Raw genomic sequence first — 17,830 nt, forward strand, 5'->3', positions numbered from 1 at the left:
CAAAAACGATGACAGGTGATAGCACTGATGATTACTGATAAGATACAGTAATAAAAACAACGATTTAAAAAAAATTGCAAGTATTTTTATAACTTAACAATAAAACCTGACTGACGCTAGAGGCCAACGAGCGTTCCGTAAATACGTCACTCGAAGTCAATCGCGCGTCGTAGGTTTGGACGTAAATAGGACGGGCATTGACCCGTGTTATGCACGCTATACAATGCGAATTTGAAAAATACTAAAATTACAAGTAGTATAATAAAAGGTAAGTTTTTGCTAGCGTTCTGGTTACACCCTGTATAAGAGTTGTATCGAATTTGGTGGCACGGCGAGACTATCGCAGTCAGTCAGTCATTCTCTCATCAGTGGAGATGGCGCCTTTGAATGAAAAGAATTCAGGACTTAATCTACAACGCTGACACAGTGCGGATATGCAGTCTTTATATAGATATACACGTTTGAGAACACTATGGAGAATTATCAGGCGTGCAAGATTCCTCATGATGTTTTCCTCCACCATTAAAGCAGATAGGTACTATAGGGTAAGTAATAAAAGAAACCCGTGTAAGTGGATAAACACTGTATTAAATAGAAAAAACAACCTATTATTGACTACGAGAACAATTTACGCGGCTCCGCTGTCCTGCGCACAGGCACGAGCGACCAGGACGGACTGAAGGGGTGAGCGCCTAGCTACTAGAGGGGTGTGAGGGAAGAGGGGGCTGCATAACGAACCGGCGCTCGCCGCATACGACAGGGGCGTGAAGCGGGGTTCGACCTGGGTACTATATCCTCTCCCTCCAAGCCAGCAGAAGATTCTGGAGCTGGCTTGGGACTAGCTGTTTTCCGGGGCCTACCCTTCTTTCGGGCATGAGTAATGGCCCCACAATCTCCTGTATACGGGGTCAGGAGGCTGGCATGATACTTGCCCCTAGGCGTGCCCTCACCATCGACCACCTCATACGTGGTGGGGGAGATAACCCTACTAACCCGATACGGGCCTTCCCGTCGGGGAGCAAACTTGGAAGTAAAACCTTTCACCGCCTGACTAGCACGATGACTTTCCAGCAGCACGAGGTCACCCTCTTTGTAGGTTGGCCCTGGACGGCGGGCTTTATCTGCGGACTCCTTCCGAAGATCTTGTTGCCGTTCGACTCGCCACTTCACTTCCTGTAGGCGCTCTACGAAGTCCCTCAAGTACGGCGTGATTTGTGGTACGTAGTTCTCCTGCTCTACAACTGCCCTCAGGTCGCAGGCTACATCTAGGGGAGACCGGAACTCGCGCGCAAAGGTTAAATACGCGGCGGAGTGTCCTGTGCCCTGGTTAGGTGCCGTATTAAGCGCAAAGCGCACCGAAGGTAATGCTTCCGGCCAACGACGATGCTCAGGATCGATCATCATCGCCAGCATCTGTTTCATTTCTCGATTTTTCCGTTCAGCTGGGTTAGCTTCGGGGTGGTACACTGGAGTTAAATTCTGGTTCACCCCGAGGACGTGCAGGGCTTTCTGCATCACCGCTGATACGAATTGGACCCCATTATCCGAGATGACACGGCGCGGAAACCCATAACGTAGGAACACTTCCTCAATAAGGGCTCTGGCACAACTCTCGGCAGTGGCGTCAGTCAAAGGAATCAATTCCACCCATCTGCTTGCGGTGTCTTCTACAAGGAATATATATTTCTCCCCCTGGCTACCTTCCGGTAGTGGGCCAAATAAGTCCATAGCGAGGACTTCAAACCTTTGGGCTGGAACAGGAGTTTGTAGAAGACCGGCTGGTTTGAGGTTGGTCGGCTTGAACTTCTGACACAAATCACAAGCCTTTAGATAGGTGGTCACGTACTGGCGCATGTTTGGGAAATAGAATCTCTCCTTGATCCGTTTTAGAGTGCGCTCCAGGCCCAAATGACCCGCAGTTGGGGCATCGTGGAGCTGCTTCATGATTTCCGCACGCATGGATTCCGGTACTACCAACTGGGGCTCCTCGGATTCGCAAATCGGATCAAACCGAAATAGGACTCCATTCGAGACATAATATCCGCGATCTGTCCAACGAGTGGCAGCTTCACCGTCTTCGAAGTCTGAAAGTATCTTCGCTATTTCAGGATCTCCGAGCTGAGCAGCGCGCAGCTCTTCGGAGCTACGGTGAGGTAGATCGACGGAGACAGGACAGATGTCACATGTGGTTTCTACCACGTCATTCCGGGAGGAGTCACAGACAGGACGGCTAAGGGTGTCCGCCACCACATTGACCCGCCCCGGAGTGTACTCAATATTCAGATTAAAAGCCTGAATCTTAAGGGCCCATCGGGCTAGACGACCGCTCGGTGTTTTCAGAGAAAGGAGCCACTTCAGAGGCTGGTGGTCAGATGCCACCTGGACCTGGGCGCCTTCGAGGTACCCTCGAAATTTCTCTAAGGCCCATACCACCGCCAGCGCCTCTTTCTCCGTGGTGGAATAGTTCCGTTCTGCGGAGGTCAATAACCTGCTGGCATACTCAATGGGTTTCTCAGACTTCTGATCCGGGCCTTGCATCAGCACGGCACCCAATGCATAATCACTAGCATCAGTGCGCAATACGAATCCCCGCTCAAAGTCTGGTTGCTGGAGGATCGGACTCGTCGTGAGTCGCCTCTTAAGCTCATTGAATGCTTTGGTCTCCTCCTCTCCCCATTTCCAGGGTCTATCTTTCTTAGTGAGATCCGTCAAGGCGCGGGCAACTTCCGAAAATTGGGGAATAAACTTCCGAAACCAACAACAGGTTTGCAGGAAGCTTCTTAATCCCTTTAGGTTGGTAGGCGGAAGTCTACCCACAATAGCTTCAATTTTCCCGGGATCCGGCTCTATTCCACGGACGGTCACCACGTGCCCTAAAAATGTTACTCTCTCCCTGGCAAACACACATTTTTCACGGTTTGCGCGGAGATGGAATTGTCGCAGGCGGTCGAACACCTGCTGCAAATCGCGCACGTGTGCTGGTAGGTTTTCGGAAATTACCAAAATATCGTCCAAATAAGCTACCACGGCAATATCCTTAAGGCCGGCCCGGAACCGATCCATTAGCCGCTGGAACGTGGACGGCGAGTTCTTCAAGCCAAAGGGCATGCGCCGAAATTGAAATGTTCCAAACGGAGAAACGAAGGCCGTTTTGTGTCGATCCTCTGGGGCCACCTCAACTTGCCAGTAGCCTGATCGCAAATCGATCGTGGACATCACACAGTTACTCTTGGCAGAAGCCAGTAGATCGTCTATTAATGGAAGCGGATACTTGTCCGTTCGTGTTACGGCGTTCAACTTTCTATAGTCTACGCAAAATCTGGTCTCACCATTTTTCTTGGGTACTAGAACCACAGGTGAGGTCCACTCGGACTCAGCTTCCTCGATAACATCAAGTTCTAGCATCTTATCAATTTCCGCTCTTATTATTTCTTTCTTCGCGGGGGTAACCCGATACGGTGGGGTTGAAATGGGCGCGGCGTTCCCTGTATCGATCCTATGCATAGCAAAGGGCGTCGGCCCTCCCCCTGCACCAAAGATTTCTTCATTCTCTTCTAATAGCCTACTCAATTGCTCTTTATCAGCTGGTGATAAGAGAGTGCCTTCGCCTTCACGAAGGGTAACCGCAGCACTAACCACCGCGTGGTTAGTGGTTTCATACATTAGTTCATGGAACTCTGTCGACCGTAACGAAAACCTATTTTTTTGAAAATCAAGTACCATGCCAGCGTCCCTAATAAAATTCATTCCTAATAGGGAGTCTATAGCACCAGGCAAGACCATAAAAAGGGTTGTCACCTCCACTTCCTGCACCTTTACATTTACTAAAGCCGTCTCTACAACCTGGACTCGTTGACTTCCGTCCGCAAAACGCCATTCAGTTTCTACACTATTGAACACTAGGCCATGTGACCTTAAATGCTTTGCTAATCTATCACTAGCCACTGATTGCTTTGCACCGGTATCGAGCAGTGCCGTACCTATAGCCCCGAACACTTCAATGTTAAATATTGGACGCACACGCGGGCTTAGCACGAATTCACCTACGGACACTGATTGAAACGCTGTCGTTGACGGAGGTGGAGTGTTCTTTTCCTTACACGTCTTGCAATTGGATCGTATAACGCCGGGTGCACCGCAACCAAAACATGTTATGGCTGGGCGCAGCTCCGACGCTGCTGCGGCAGGTTCACTCTTGACGGGAGCTGGAGTGAGCTTGTTCTTGATTCGGCGGCAGTCCTCCTTGACGTGGCCGAACATCTTACAAAAAGAGCACCGTGGTCTCGGCTTGCTCTGTGAGGCTTTTTCTGGTTTCACATCAGAAGCTGGTGGAGAGGTTGAAGCCTGTGCCACAGACGGTGACGGGTAGGCACATGTAGATGTATTTTTCCCAGTAGGAGCCACCGCACTCCCTTCCTCTAGGACCTCCTCTACTACCCGTGCTTGTTGCAGCAGCTCCGTGAACGATGTGAAGGCAGTCCTTACTATCTTCTCACGAATTCTCTTATGGAGCAGCCCATATACCATATCGAGCTGTACTGGATTCTCAGGTAGAGTATTTGGAGCTAACTGGGCAATAAGGGCTCTGACTCTACACACAAAGACATCGGTGCGTTCCTCACGCTGCTCCCGGCTGAATATCTCTCGATAAATTCTGTGCGGCGGGAGGCGTGGCCCAAACGTTTGCCGAAGTAAGCTAATTGCTTCCTGCCAACTCAAAACTGAATGCTTAACGCCCTGCCACCAGGTCGCTGCAAAGTCCGTCAGTAGCATTGGCAGGCCTCGTAAGGCAATATCGTCGCTAACGCCAACACACTCCTTATAAATCTGTACAGAGTCTATGAACGCCAGAACATCGGCGACTCCATTGTATCTCGCCGTACATTTAGCTAAATTTGTACTCACAGTCGTTGACGGTGGCAGCGCGCCCTGCGTAGGCGGCTGCGCCCGTAAAGATTGTATGATGAATGCTAGTTGTTGGTTCGTCATTACCACGGGTGCGGTTGTACTCGGTTGTGATGGTAACGCGGCGCCGGGCGGAGCCTGCCCAAACTGTTCCATTTGCTCAAAGTCAGGCGGCTCACGCCCGTACCCTTGCTCCGGCGGCGGCGAGGCCGCGCCGGCGGAGGGCGCGTCGGCGGAGGCGGCGCCCGCTAGCGGCGGCGTCGTCGTCCGCACGTCGACGAATAATTCACCTCCATCTGCCTGCATTGTATCCGCGACAGGTTGCTGCGTACCACGCGAAGCACTACTAGCACGCGACCGTGTTAGCACCATGTCCACATAAGTCTATTACGCACTATACCTATAGTCAACACGCACTCTCGCGAAGTTAATGCACCACAAAAGTAGTAACGTCGGTAGGTACCTAGGCTACCTATCTAGGCCGCCTAGCAACAACAAAGTTCGACAACTGTTATTAAACCACGCGAAGTTAGGTATCTAAGTCATACGTACGCGCGCACGTCGTCGTAGTAACTTGAATGTTTTTTCTTAAAACAAGTCCAAACTAAACTTAATACCTAAACACGGAAACACCTTAGTTCAAAAGTTTTATTCACTACACGATGTATTCCGGGTTTCTAGGTACCCTAACTTAATACCTAAATCTACCGTAACGTTCGATGGGGCCGTCTATACCTAGACTCCCACACGAAGCGTTTGTAGGAAACACCTCAGTTCAAAAGTTTTATTCACCACACCTGTATTCCAGGCTTCTAGGTACCCTAACTTAATACCTAAATCTAGGTTAGCACAAAGTGTCACTGTCGTTACCCTAAATAAACGTTCGTCGCGGTCCTAGGTAGCCATAACGTACTAATACCTAGTATCACACAAAGCGTCTCTGTAGGCATCAGACTGTTCACCGACAAATAGGTACCTATTTCTACGTAACGTTCGACGGGCCGTCTATAAATAGACTCACTACACGAAGCGTTTGTACGGCCCTTGCCGTAGGTAATGTTCACTGATAGCCAATGTTCACCGGTCTACGCCTTGTAACGTCACACCTATCCCACTACCTAGGTAACCTACCCAAGCACTAAGGATGACTAACTGTGAGCACTTACAATCCACTCGTACCCGTAAAGCACTAGATCAGTCTGTTTCGAGCCCGAACTGACAAAACACACATAAAACTGTTCGTAAGTGTCTATACACCTATTCTAGGAATAATAATAAACACTTCGAATGTTCGTGAGTACTGCGTAGTTATCGATTTTCCTAGTCGTGGTTGGGTTTTTTCCATTAACCAACTGTCTGAACACTTTACACGGCCCAACGTTGAGCGCCACTTATAGGGTAAGTAATAAAAGAAACCCGTGTAAGTGGATAAACACTGTATTAAATAGAAAAAACAACCTATTATTGACTACGAGAACAATTTACGCGGCTCCGCTGTCCTGCGCACAGGCACGAGCGACCAGGACGGACTGAAGGGGTGAGCGCCTAGCTACTAGAGGGGTGTGAGGGAAGAGGGGGCTGCATAACGAACCGGCGCTCGCCGCATACGACAGGTCGACAGGGGCGTGAAGCGGGGTTCGACCTGGGTACTATAGTACCTACTTAATTGCTTAAAATGTACCTAACTACATAACTCTGAAAAGTCAAGAGGTGCGTGCTCGGGATCGGACTCCCGACCTTTTTGTGTGGGTCCGAAGATTTTGTGGGGTCTTAGATTAACGTCGTTTCTGATAAAAACCCCCACACGTCATAAAAAAAGAAAAGGATGCAGCGCGTTCCGGATTCTGAATACACTTAGAAGAAATTAGCTCTAGTATCGACTAATTTGTGAGACTTGGTCGATACAAGAGCTAATTTCTAATTAGCTTAGCTAGTTAAAGACCCTTTCAAGGAAAGATTTTTATATAAACCTGTGACGATGACACTGCCATTGGCGCAATTAAAATGCCATAAGCCTACGTTGTCGTATTAGTTTACGAATTGCGAAAAACCCAAATTAAATTTGAATTTCGCGGGTAGACCCGTCTCATGCCCCTTAATATATTATGTGCCCGTGACTTCGTCTGCGTGGACTACGCAAGTTTCAAACCCTATTTCTCCCCTTGGGATAGAATCTTATAAAATCCATTCTTATCGGATGTCTCCGTCATAATAGTGTAAGGTTACTTTTAAAAATTGATTTGAATTGTCAACAATAATATAAAATTATTAATTTACCTAATGCAGGTAGTTTGATAAAATCGATATTTGGCTCATTCGATGTCATACAATCTGTTGCTAGGAGGCCAACAAGATTGAACTTGCATAAATACGGGTGTTTCGAAGGTTTTAGTTCAGTCTCCTTCTGAGATTCGGAGCGATATCGCATATTTTCGGTATTTGGATTGTGAACTGAATAATTAGATGTTGTGATAGCAATCACGCTCTAATTAAATTATTTATTTTGGCATTAGTTGTTTAGATTAAGACTCTCGGATAACCTTACACATTAAACTTGTGTTTTTTGTGTTGGTTTTGGAGAGGACATTCCAATAATTCGATAAAAATATTTAAATAATACCTGCTTTTCTGAGTGACGCCAATAATATCTATCCATGCCACAGCTTGGCATGCCAAGTTTCAGCCCGATCCGTCCGTTTGAGCTGCATGTTGATAGATCAGTCAGTCTCGTTTCTATATAATATTATAATAGCTGATATAATTAATGTAATCAAGATCGTTACGCTACTCATGCTGTAGCCTGTAGCTGTACTCCATAGTGATTAGTGATTACATACTCTTTGCTGTTCAGTGTACTCTACAACTCTGGTGCTTGGCCGCGTAGCGCGTAGGTACGATGGTCGATGGTAGGGGCCTACTTTTACCAATCGTCCTCGATCCTGCAAGTGAACACTAGTTTTCGGCGAGTGTGTATATCCAGCATTACCTTGATATTTTTTTGATAGTTCATGATCTGCCGTCTTTGGCTCCAACAGAGTAGGTACATCATGAACAAGAGCAATTCAAAATTCAAAGATTCAAGAGATTGATAGTTTTTTGGTGGACTTCGTCTGTGTTGGCGTTTGCTGGCGCGCGTGTTATGCCTTTTTGGAGTGTATTTTTTTGGTGTTTTTTGGTGGTGGAACTGACTGGGAAGCGCTCTAAAGGGGCGCCGCGCGTATGTCGGCGGGCGCCGGCGCAGACGGAGTCCATACTTGTATAAATTCAATAACTTGAAAATATCACAAACTTGACATTGGCTAATCAGAGTAAAGCCAGATTAAAGAAAAAAAAAAAGATAATATTCACAAAACAAGCAGGCATTTAATTTCTCTTTAATAATGTGATAATACCTATAAACGTCAATAATAATTTAATAAATAAGAAAAGTCAGATTCACACAAATTACATCAAGTACTTTTACTGAAAAGAGTAAGGCAGAGGTGAGGTACACATTGAATATGCGGTGTTGCGTGTCTTTCTGCAAAACTACTTCCGACGATGTGTCTCCGTCAGCGAGGAAGGGCATTAGTTTTCACAGGTGAGTATGTAATGCAATATTGCAATTGATTCGTAAGACGTTACAGTAAGTTCTCACTTTCAGTCATTTGTCAAACTCCATGATGTAAAGTTCCACCTAGGCGCGCTGCCGGCGCTCGAGACTCGCCTGTACGAGTACATCATACATAGCACGACACTGCGACGCTGACAATGCAGTAGAAACCACACGCGTACGTGAGCGACCGACATCAGCGTAGGAGGCATTGAGGCCTTGTTGTCTTTGTCAGTTCAAGCTGCAGGCTGCTGGTCTGCGCAGTGGTCAGTTGGTACAGATCAGTAGACAGTGTGACAACTGTACTGAAGCCACGTTGACCTAGAATCATGAAATTTTGCAGATAGATAACTTTTGTAGCACAAGTAAAGGAATAAATCTGAAAACTGAAATTGTGGTTACATCATTTAAAAAAATTTTAATGTTTTTAAATTTTCAAAGTAAGATAACTATACCAAGAAGGGATAAAACAGATTTTTATTTATTTTTGTGCATAATAGTTTTTAATTTATCGTGCAAAATGTCAGAAAAAATACCTGTGGACGGAACCCTCAGTGCGCAAGTATGACTCGCACTTGACCGGTTATTTTCACCTACATTAACAGCACTTGATGAGGAAGGTTCATGTTGCTGGCTACTGTTAGTGTAACATAAATTGTAATTTCCAGTTTCCCCAATGACGTTCGTCTTCGTGCTGCTTGGCTCAGAGCCCTCGGTAAACAAGACAGTCACCTACCAGACTCAGCCGTGGTCTGCTCCCAGCATTTCCTAACTGATGACATTTATGAAACGGAAATTGGTTTAAAGCAGATTGTTACTGGTGCTATTCCTTCAACGGTGCAGGTAACTTCTTCATAATGTCATGTCATAGAAAGTAAGTTAAAAGTAACTGAGTCAGATCATGTGTGTCTGAGGACTAAGAGGAAACTGGATGTCTTTCCTCTCATACCTATTGTAATATGGAAACAGAAATGTAGTAGTAACTAGTAGTATATTTACAGGTTTGCACGATATGCCTAGACACTGACAGCAAGATGTTTCTGATGAGTAAACTCAAACTGGAAGAAGCATATGAAAAGTTAACAGGACATCCGGTAAGTTATTAATTTATGATAGTCTACAGTCATGTATTGTATGTAACACGCAGGACAATCATTATTATAGTACAAAGTTGTTTATGGAATGTTTGAAGTCTTTAATCATATGTTGTTTCAGTTGTGTGATCAAGGAAACTTAAAACAAATGGTTTGTGTACAATGTGCTCAAAGATTGAAAAACTTTCGGCGATTTAGAGACAAGAGCTTGAGAGCCCGCGCACTGATGATGGACTTAGTTGATAAACATGAATTAGTGAGTACTTAATGTTGTTAACTTATCAATTTCCAACTTTGCTTTCTTACTTTATGGTTTCATTTCTATTGTAAATCATTTGCTGATTGGAAATTATGTTTTCAATTAATAATTTTGTACCCCAACAGATTACTAGACGTCATCTAAAAATGATAAATCGCACAAGACATCAACTAAAAAATAATTTTGTGATGACAATGCTAGGACCTGATCCCTGTGACTTGTACATACTAGAAGACCCCTCAGAAGACAAACAGACAGAATCAGAGGCAACGGAACACAGAGTTGAAGTGAAAGAGGAAGAGGAAAATTATGACTGTATGTCGGTTGATGAAGACATGGAAGTGTCAAATGAAGATGATACTATTGTCATCACAGACAATGTCAATGACGAGTTTGTTGCGTCTCATGAAGGATACTTATCTGACGATAGCATAAAGTTGGAATTAAAACTTCTGGATGAAGCTATTCTCGAAGCTCTCGGGAGAAACCCAGCCGTTGCAGAACAAGTGACTGATACACTGGAGCCGATAAAGTGTGAAAGTGCTCCCTTCGAATGTACTCTTTGTTCTGAGGAGTTTGTCTGTGAACTTGCTTATATGCAACATATGAGCATGCATATCCAGGTGAGACAGTCTTCAATATGAAACACACTTTCAGTTTGTTACTCACTCACTCAAAGTACAGAAATGTAATGAAATTGTTTTTTATTTGGCAGAACAGTGATGGAGACCGTGGCATGTCCCAAGTATGCAAGTCTCATACAGCTGTGAGCTCCAGCTCCTCGCACTCTTCACTCCTGACAGAGAACAGGTCAGTAAACCTACCAATACAATTTTTATACACATGTAATAGTATCATAACCCTTTCCTCTCTGTGGGCTCCCCAGTACACTCTAGATACATTCTGATATATCTTACAGGCAGGCTGTTCAGAAGCTGAACGATGGCCCTCTTCGTTCCACAGACTCGGCTCTAACCTCGGGTAAGTGATCAGTGAAGTCTTTTATATACCACTAGAGGATGCCCGCGGCTTCGCCCGTGTGGAGTTTGATTTTTTTTAAATCCAGTAGGAACTCTTCAATTGTCCGGGATAGAAAGTAGCCTATGTCGTGTCCCGGGATGTATACCAAGTATGTACCTTTCATTAAAATCGGTTCAGTGAAATGGCGGTCATGAAAACGTAGCAGACAGACAGACAGACACACTTTCGCATTTATATTATTAGGATTAGGATTACCAGCGTCGCGCCCCAGCTTGGCACGGGAGAGGAACTATTCCAGTATACATTGTTTTCATATAACTTTAACCAGGCACATACCTCTAACTTTTTGGATATTGTGTGTTTTAAGCAATTACAAGTTATCATTAAAACAAGTGATATTATCACTTGTTTTAATGATAACTTAATCTTAACTCCATAATATTTAAATTTTTGTATGTTTGTTTGATCCTCAAAAGCTACTCAATCAATTTTAAAAAGTCTTGTACCTAAAGAAAGCTACATTGTCAGCAAGTTAACATGGGCTGTACTGTCAAAAAGGAATCATCGCTACGAAAAAGATCCCTAAGATTAATCTCAAAGACTTCTTTACGGATTTTCATGTGGTTTCCACAAATAGAAAGTGGGATTATCTGAGAAAATTATAAGCTATAATTTGTGAACATTTTGCAAAAATAAGTTACTCCTATGTTGATAATAATGAATGTGAATTAAGTTGACAAACGACGACGACAGTTCTGACAACATAAAGCGGCTGGCGGGAAGTGGCTGGATGAGGAAGGCTGAGCACCGGGTGTGGTGGCGCTCTTTAGGGAAGGCCTATGTCCAACAGTGGATGTCCACAGGCTGATGATGATGATGAAGTTGACAAATGTGTCCATGGACTGCCTTAGGCATTATTTTAATTTTTTGATATCGTATATTGATATTCAGATTTGTACTAAGACTTACTGGATGTAGAAATGAAAGCATTCCCCTTCAGTGTTCCTGCCACTAGCTCCTGCTCCTCGTTTATAAAATAGGACATATTTTGTTTCAGATGCTCTTTTATCCGCGGGCATTGCGACGAGTATCGAAAACCAAGCGCAATTAGAAGACGCCGGTACAGTCCAGAAAAGTAAACAAGTTATGAAACTTAGCAATAGTGAATTGACAAAAAAACAATTCCACAACCAATGTGCCGATACCAGTAGTAAGACAGACATTAATAAATTAACAAATTGTGTCGTCAAATTATACGATGTCTTCAAGACACATAACAGACATGTACTAATACGAGACAAAATGTTGGTGACAAACCAAACAACTGCTAAAGATTTCAACTGTCAGGTAGTTAGTGAGAATGAAGACATGAGAGATGCGATAGAAGATATTGCTCCTTTCACTAATAAAGTGGAAGTTAATAAGCTTAATGTTTCAAAAACTTTACAAAGTGAAACTGAATGTTCCAAAAGTGACAATTGTACAAATAATTTACTTATTGAGAAAAAATCGTTTACTTGTGACTTATGCGGGAATATGTTCACAAGAAAAGATAACTTAGTTACACACCTTAAGAAACACACTGACATTATGCCATTCACTTGCAAGTTATGTCCATATAAAGCTAATCGTAAAAGTAATTTCAACCGACACATGCGAACCCACACGGATCTAAAATCCTTTTCTTGTGAGTTATGCGAATATAAAGCTGCGCGTAAACAACATTTAGTATATCACATGAGAACTCACACTGGTGAAAAACCCTATTCTTGCAAGTTATGCAAATATAAATTTTCACGAAAGTGTCATTTAGTTAGTCACATGAGATCGCACACTGGTGAAAAACCGTTTTCTTGTGAGTTGTGCAAATATAAATTTTCACAAAAAGGTAATTTAGTGAGCCACATGAGATCGCACACTGGTAAAAAATCTTTTTCTTGTGAGTTATGCGAGTATAAAGCTGCGTTTAAGCATCATTTAGTAAGTCATATGAGAACCCATACTGGTGAAACACCGTTTTCTTGTGAGTTATGCGAGTACAAAACTGGTTGTAAATATAGTTTAGTACTTCACATGAGAACTCACACTGGTGAAAAACCATATTCTTGCAATTTATGCAAATATAAATTTGCAAGAAATGGTGATTTAGTTACTCACATGAGAACTCACACTGGTGAAAAACCTTTTTCTTGTGAGTTATGCGAGTACAAAACGGGTAGTAAGCATTATTTAGCAATTCACATGAGAACTCACACTGGTGAAAAACCCTATTCTTGCAACTTTTGCAAATTTAAATCTTCAAGAAATGGTGATTTAGTTACTCACATGAGAACCCACACTGGTGAAAAACCCTATTCTTGCAAGTTTTGCAAATTTAAATCTTCAAGAAATGGTGATTTAGTTACTCACATGAGAACCCACACTGGTGAAAAACCCTTTTCTTGCAAGTTTTGCAAATTTAAATCTTCAAGAAATGGTGATTTAGTTACTCACATGAGAACCCACACTGGTGAAAAACCCTTTTCTTGCAAGTTTTGCAAATATAAATCTTCAAGAAATGGTGATTTAGTTACTCACATGAGAACTCACACTAGTGAAAAACCCTATTCTTGCAAGTTATGCAAATATAAATGTTCACAAAATAGTGATTTAGTAAGTCACATGAGAACGCACACTGGTGAAAAACCGTTTTCTTGTGAGATATGCAAGTATGAAACTGGTCAGAAACACCATTTAGTTAGGCACATGAGAACTCACACTGGTTGAACCCACTGATGAATTCCTTTATAAGAGATCGCATATCTAGAGACGGGCCGCAGCTCGCAACATCTGCATGACGCGCACGCAACGCATATCTGATACTGAAAATGCGCGTGACAGTTTATACTAAGCAAGACCTGATCCACTTTAATTTCAACTCAGCGTAACTGCCTAATATTTCATGTAATGTTTATATATTGGAATGTGCAGCGCCCAGACAAGTCGACAAGACTTAAGGGCGCTAAATGTAAATAGTTATAAGATTTATATTGATAAAATAAAAATAGATAAAATTAAAACCTGGCCTGACATTCGCCGCAGCGAAGATTCGCGCGGTGCGAGCGGCGCGACTAAAACAAATGTAAATGTATAGAAATGTACTTATCTAAGCCACTCGCAGCGGCGAATGACTTGATCAATAGGTACATAAAATATTTTTTGAGTTATCACAAAAAAATGTGGGCCAAAACTAATGTTTTTGGAAAAGAATGCTACGTAGGACCAACGTTTTCAGTTAGTTTTTAATTTGGTTTTGTCCTACGAATGCAAAGGCATTATTTTTATGATGTATGCGATAATTATGGCGTTGTTGGGTATCGACGTTAACCTTAATGTGACCCGAGCATGAGAAATATAAGTTTTTGAAAATTCCCACGTTTATTGGTGTTAAAATAGTTACTTGTGAAGCGACCGGCGAAATGTACCGAGTGAACTGACGGGCGATTGAAACAAAGGCATGAATAAGTACGGCGCAGCCACGGAGTCGAGCGGCAGACGCGGCGAATAGTGCACAAACCAAACGAGTTTAGTTTTCGCTGCGAAAAATGAACACTGAAACTTTTTGCCGACATACTAGCTAGGCCAGATGATTGGGAATCTGGCCTCCCACACCATAAACGTAAACATGTAGTGAAGAGATTGTGGTAAGAAATTAAAAATTCCAGATTCTATCCGCATTTACTTTCATCCCCAATTTTTGTTGAATATTAACTCAAAGTCAAAGTCTTTCAAGTTATTCAAATTGGCAACTATTGTATACTTTCTGATTGTCAAACGATGCAGTGGGGAATTATCACCACTACATCAACGTTAACGTAATTAATTATAATTATGTTAACTTAAAGCTACGAGGGTTCCAAACGCGCCCAAGTCTGTGAAGAGCCCACAACAAACTCATCCGGGTATCCTTTTTTTTAAGAATTTAATCAAAGGTTTCGTCACTCATTCTGGTATACCTACTTTAAAAGAAATCTGGATATCTGGAATCTCTTCCAAATATTGTCTGGAACCAAAAAACTATTACTTTCTAAACAATATCGAGATAACTTTGATATTTAAGACATGTCGCTCTCGGCCTTCGTCGCCGCGGCGAACGTGCCTGGCCGTGGGCCCCAAACTGTGCCGCGAAGATTGTCTCTTGTCCCTCGCAATCTGAATTAAAGGCTGATTCACACCAATTGCGTATGCACGTACACGTGACACGTGTGTAGTGACGCGCGTGAATCCGTAGACGTAACTGCACGCATTACGTTTACGCGAACATTCACGCCACGCAAGCGGTATGCCGTCTCATACAGTTCCGTACATTACAACGCAATGGCACGCGCTACGTCTACGCTTACGCAGCCTGTGTGAACGAGCTCTAAGTGATACATTTTGTTTCAGCCGCTCCTTTGACCGCGAGATTTGCGACAAATAACGAAAACAATGTGCGAGCTGAAGACGCCGATACGGTCCAGAAAATTACGAATGAACAATTAGACAAGCAATCATTCGACATCAACAGTATAACAAACATAAATAGATTAACAAGTTGTGTAGTCAAATTATATGATGTTTTCAAGACACGTAACAAAGGTGTACTGATACAAGACAAATCGCTGGTGAAAAAACGAACAGCTATTAGTCCTTGTGACACTCAGTGTCATAGTGATACTGCTTCTGAAGATTTCAACTCTCAGCTAGCAAGTCAGAATAAAGACAGACATATTACGATGCAGGACATTCGACGTGATACTAATAAAGTGGAAGTTAATAAGCTTAATGTTTCAAAAACTTTACAAAGTGAAACTAAATGTTCCAAAAGTGACAATTGTAAAAATAATTTACTTATTGAGAAAAATTCGTTTACTTGTGACTTATGTGGGAATATGTTCACAAGAAGAAATCTCTTAGCTAAACACCTTAAGATACACACTGACATTATGCCATTCACTTGCAAGTTATGTCAATATAAAGCTAATCGTAAAAGTAATTTCAACCGACACATGCGAATCCACACTGGTGAAAAATCCTTTTATTGTGAGTTATGCGAATATAAAGCTGCGCTTAAGCAACATTTAGTTATTCACATGAGAACTCACACTGGTGAAAAACCCTATTCTTGCAAGTTATGCAAATACAAATCTTCACGAAATAGTCATTTAGTGAGCCACATGAGAACTCACACTGGTGAAAAACCATATTCTTGCAAGTTATGCAAATATAAATCTTCAGGAAAGAGTCATTTAGTTAATCACATGAGAACGCACACTGGTGAAAAACCGTTTTCTTGTGAGTTGTGCAAATATAAATTTTCAGAAAAATGCAATTTAGTGAGACACATGAGAACTCACACCGTTGAAAAACCCTATTCTTGCAAGTTATGCAAATATAAATCTTCAAAAAGTGGTGATTTAGTTACTCACATGAGAACTCACACTGGTGAAAAACCATATTCTTGCAAGTTATGCAATTACAAATCTTAACGAAATAGTCATTTAGTGAGCCACATGAGAACTCACACTGGTGAAGAACCCTATTCTTGCAAGTTATGCAAATATAAATCTTCAGAAAAAAGCAAATTAGTCCGCCACATGAGAACTCACACTGGTGAAAAACCCTATTCTTGCAAGTTATGCAAATATAAATGTTCACAAAATAGTGGTTTTGTAAGTCACATGAGAACTCACACTGGTGAAAAACCTTTTTCTTGTGAGTTATGCGAGTATAAAGCTGCTCATAAACGAAGTTTAGTGATACACATGCGGGCTCACTAGCGAAAAACTCTTTTCTTGTGAGTATAAAACTGTTCGTAAAATTCAGTTAATGAGGCACATGAGAACTCTCACTGGTTAAGGGGCATGAGACGGGTCTGCCCGCGAAATTCTAATTTAATTTGGTTTTTCACAATTTGGAATTTTATAGGACAAAGAAGGCTTATGGCACTTGAAATGCGCCAATGGCAGTATCATCCTCACAGGTTTATATAAAAATCTTTACTTGAAAGCGTCCAGTTTAAGAAATTAGCTATAGTATTGACTAATTTGTGAGTAACTCATGTCAAGCTCATTATCTTGACCAATTTTTTAAACTAAACATCCGTACGTTTCGAACAATATTTTGTAACAAATTTTCAGCCGTGAACTAAAGTACCTTTGAATGTTTATTTTGGCTGGCCTAGCTTGTGACCTTTTTAACCTCCGACCCAAAAAGAGGGGTGTTATAAGTTTGACGTGTGTACCATTGTATCTGTCTGTGGCACCGAAGCTTCTAAATTAATGAACCGATTTCAATTTAGTTTTTTTTGTTTGAAAGGTGGCTTGATCGAGAGTGTTCTTAGCTATAATCTAGGAAAATCGGTTCAGCCGTTTGAAAGTTATCAGCTCTTTTCTAGGTACTGTAACCTTCACTTGTCGGGGGTGTTATAAATTAATTTACACTTGTTCGTAGTCATAGTTTAAATACTGTACCTAACCAAATTGGGTAATTAAAAAAAGTGTTAAATTTATTTGGAAATAATAAAAACTTTGATGTTCCTATAAAAGCTTGTTTCATTACACATAGTTCCTACTACTTCATCATCATGATCAGCCCATTGCCGGCCCACTACTGACCACGGCTCTGTTCTCAGGCGCCGTCTCCACGGGAGAGGGAAGCTCGACGAGTGTGACCTATACTACTCGGTCAAGCTAAGTTTGCAGCTCGCGTCGATGACGTCACACTGACGCTTAGGTACGGCATGCGGACCGTGCTGAGGCGACTGGACGACCGCGGGGAGGTGAGCGGGGAAGTGGGAGAGGCGCCGCATTCCAGCGAGGTGCAAACTGAGCGCGACCGAGTTATAACAGTGTCGTTGGCGACAGTATCTCCTTGTAGAGATTTGCCTATACAGGCTGTAACCAGAACGCTATCAAAAACGATGACAGGTGATAGCACTGATGATTACTGATAAGATACAGTATTAAAAACAACGATTAA

General features: G+C 42.6%; 1 pseudogene; it reads left to right on the top strand.

The window, feature by feature from the left end:
* The first annotated feature begins 8,241 nt into the window (after positions 1-8,241).
* On the top strand, positions 8,242-17,131 carry LOC123879394 (annotated as a pseudogene).
* The last annotated feature ends 699 nt before the right edge of the window (positions 17,132-17,830 follow it).

This window comes from Maniola jurtina, chromosome 28, assembly GCF_905333055.1.
Source record: "Maniola jurtina chromosome 28, ilManJurt1.1, whole genome shotgun sequence".
Classification (NCBI taxonomy): domain Eukaryota; kingdom Metazoa; phylum Arthropoda; class Insecta; order Lepidoptera; family Nymphalidae; genus Maniola; species Maniola jurtina.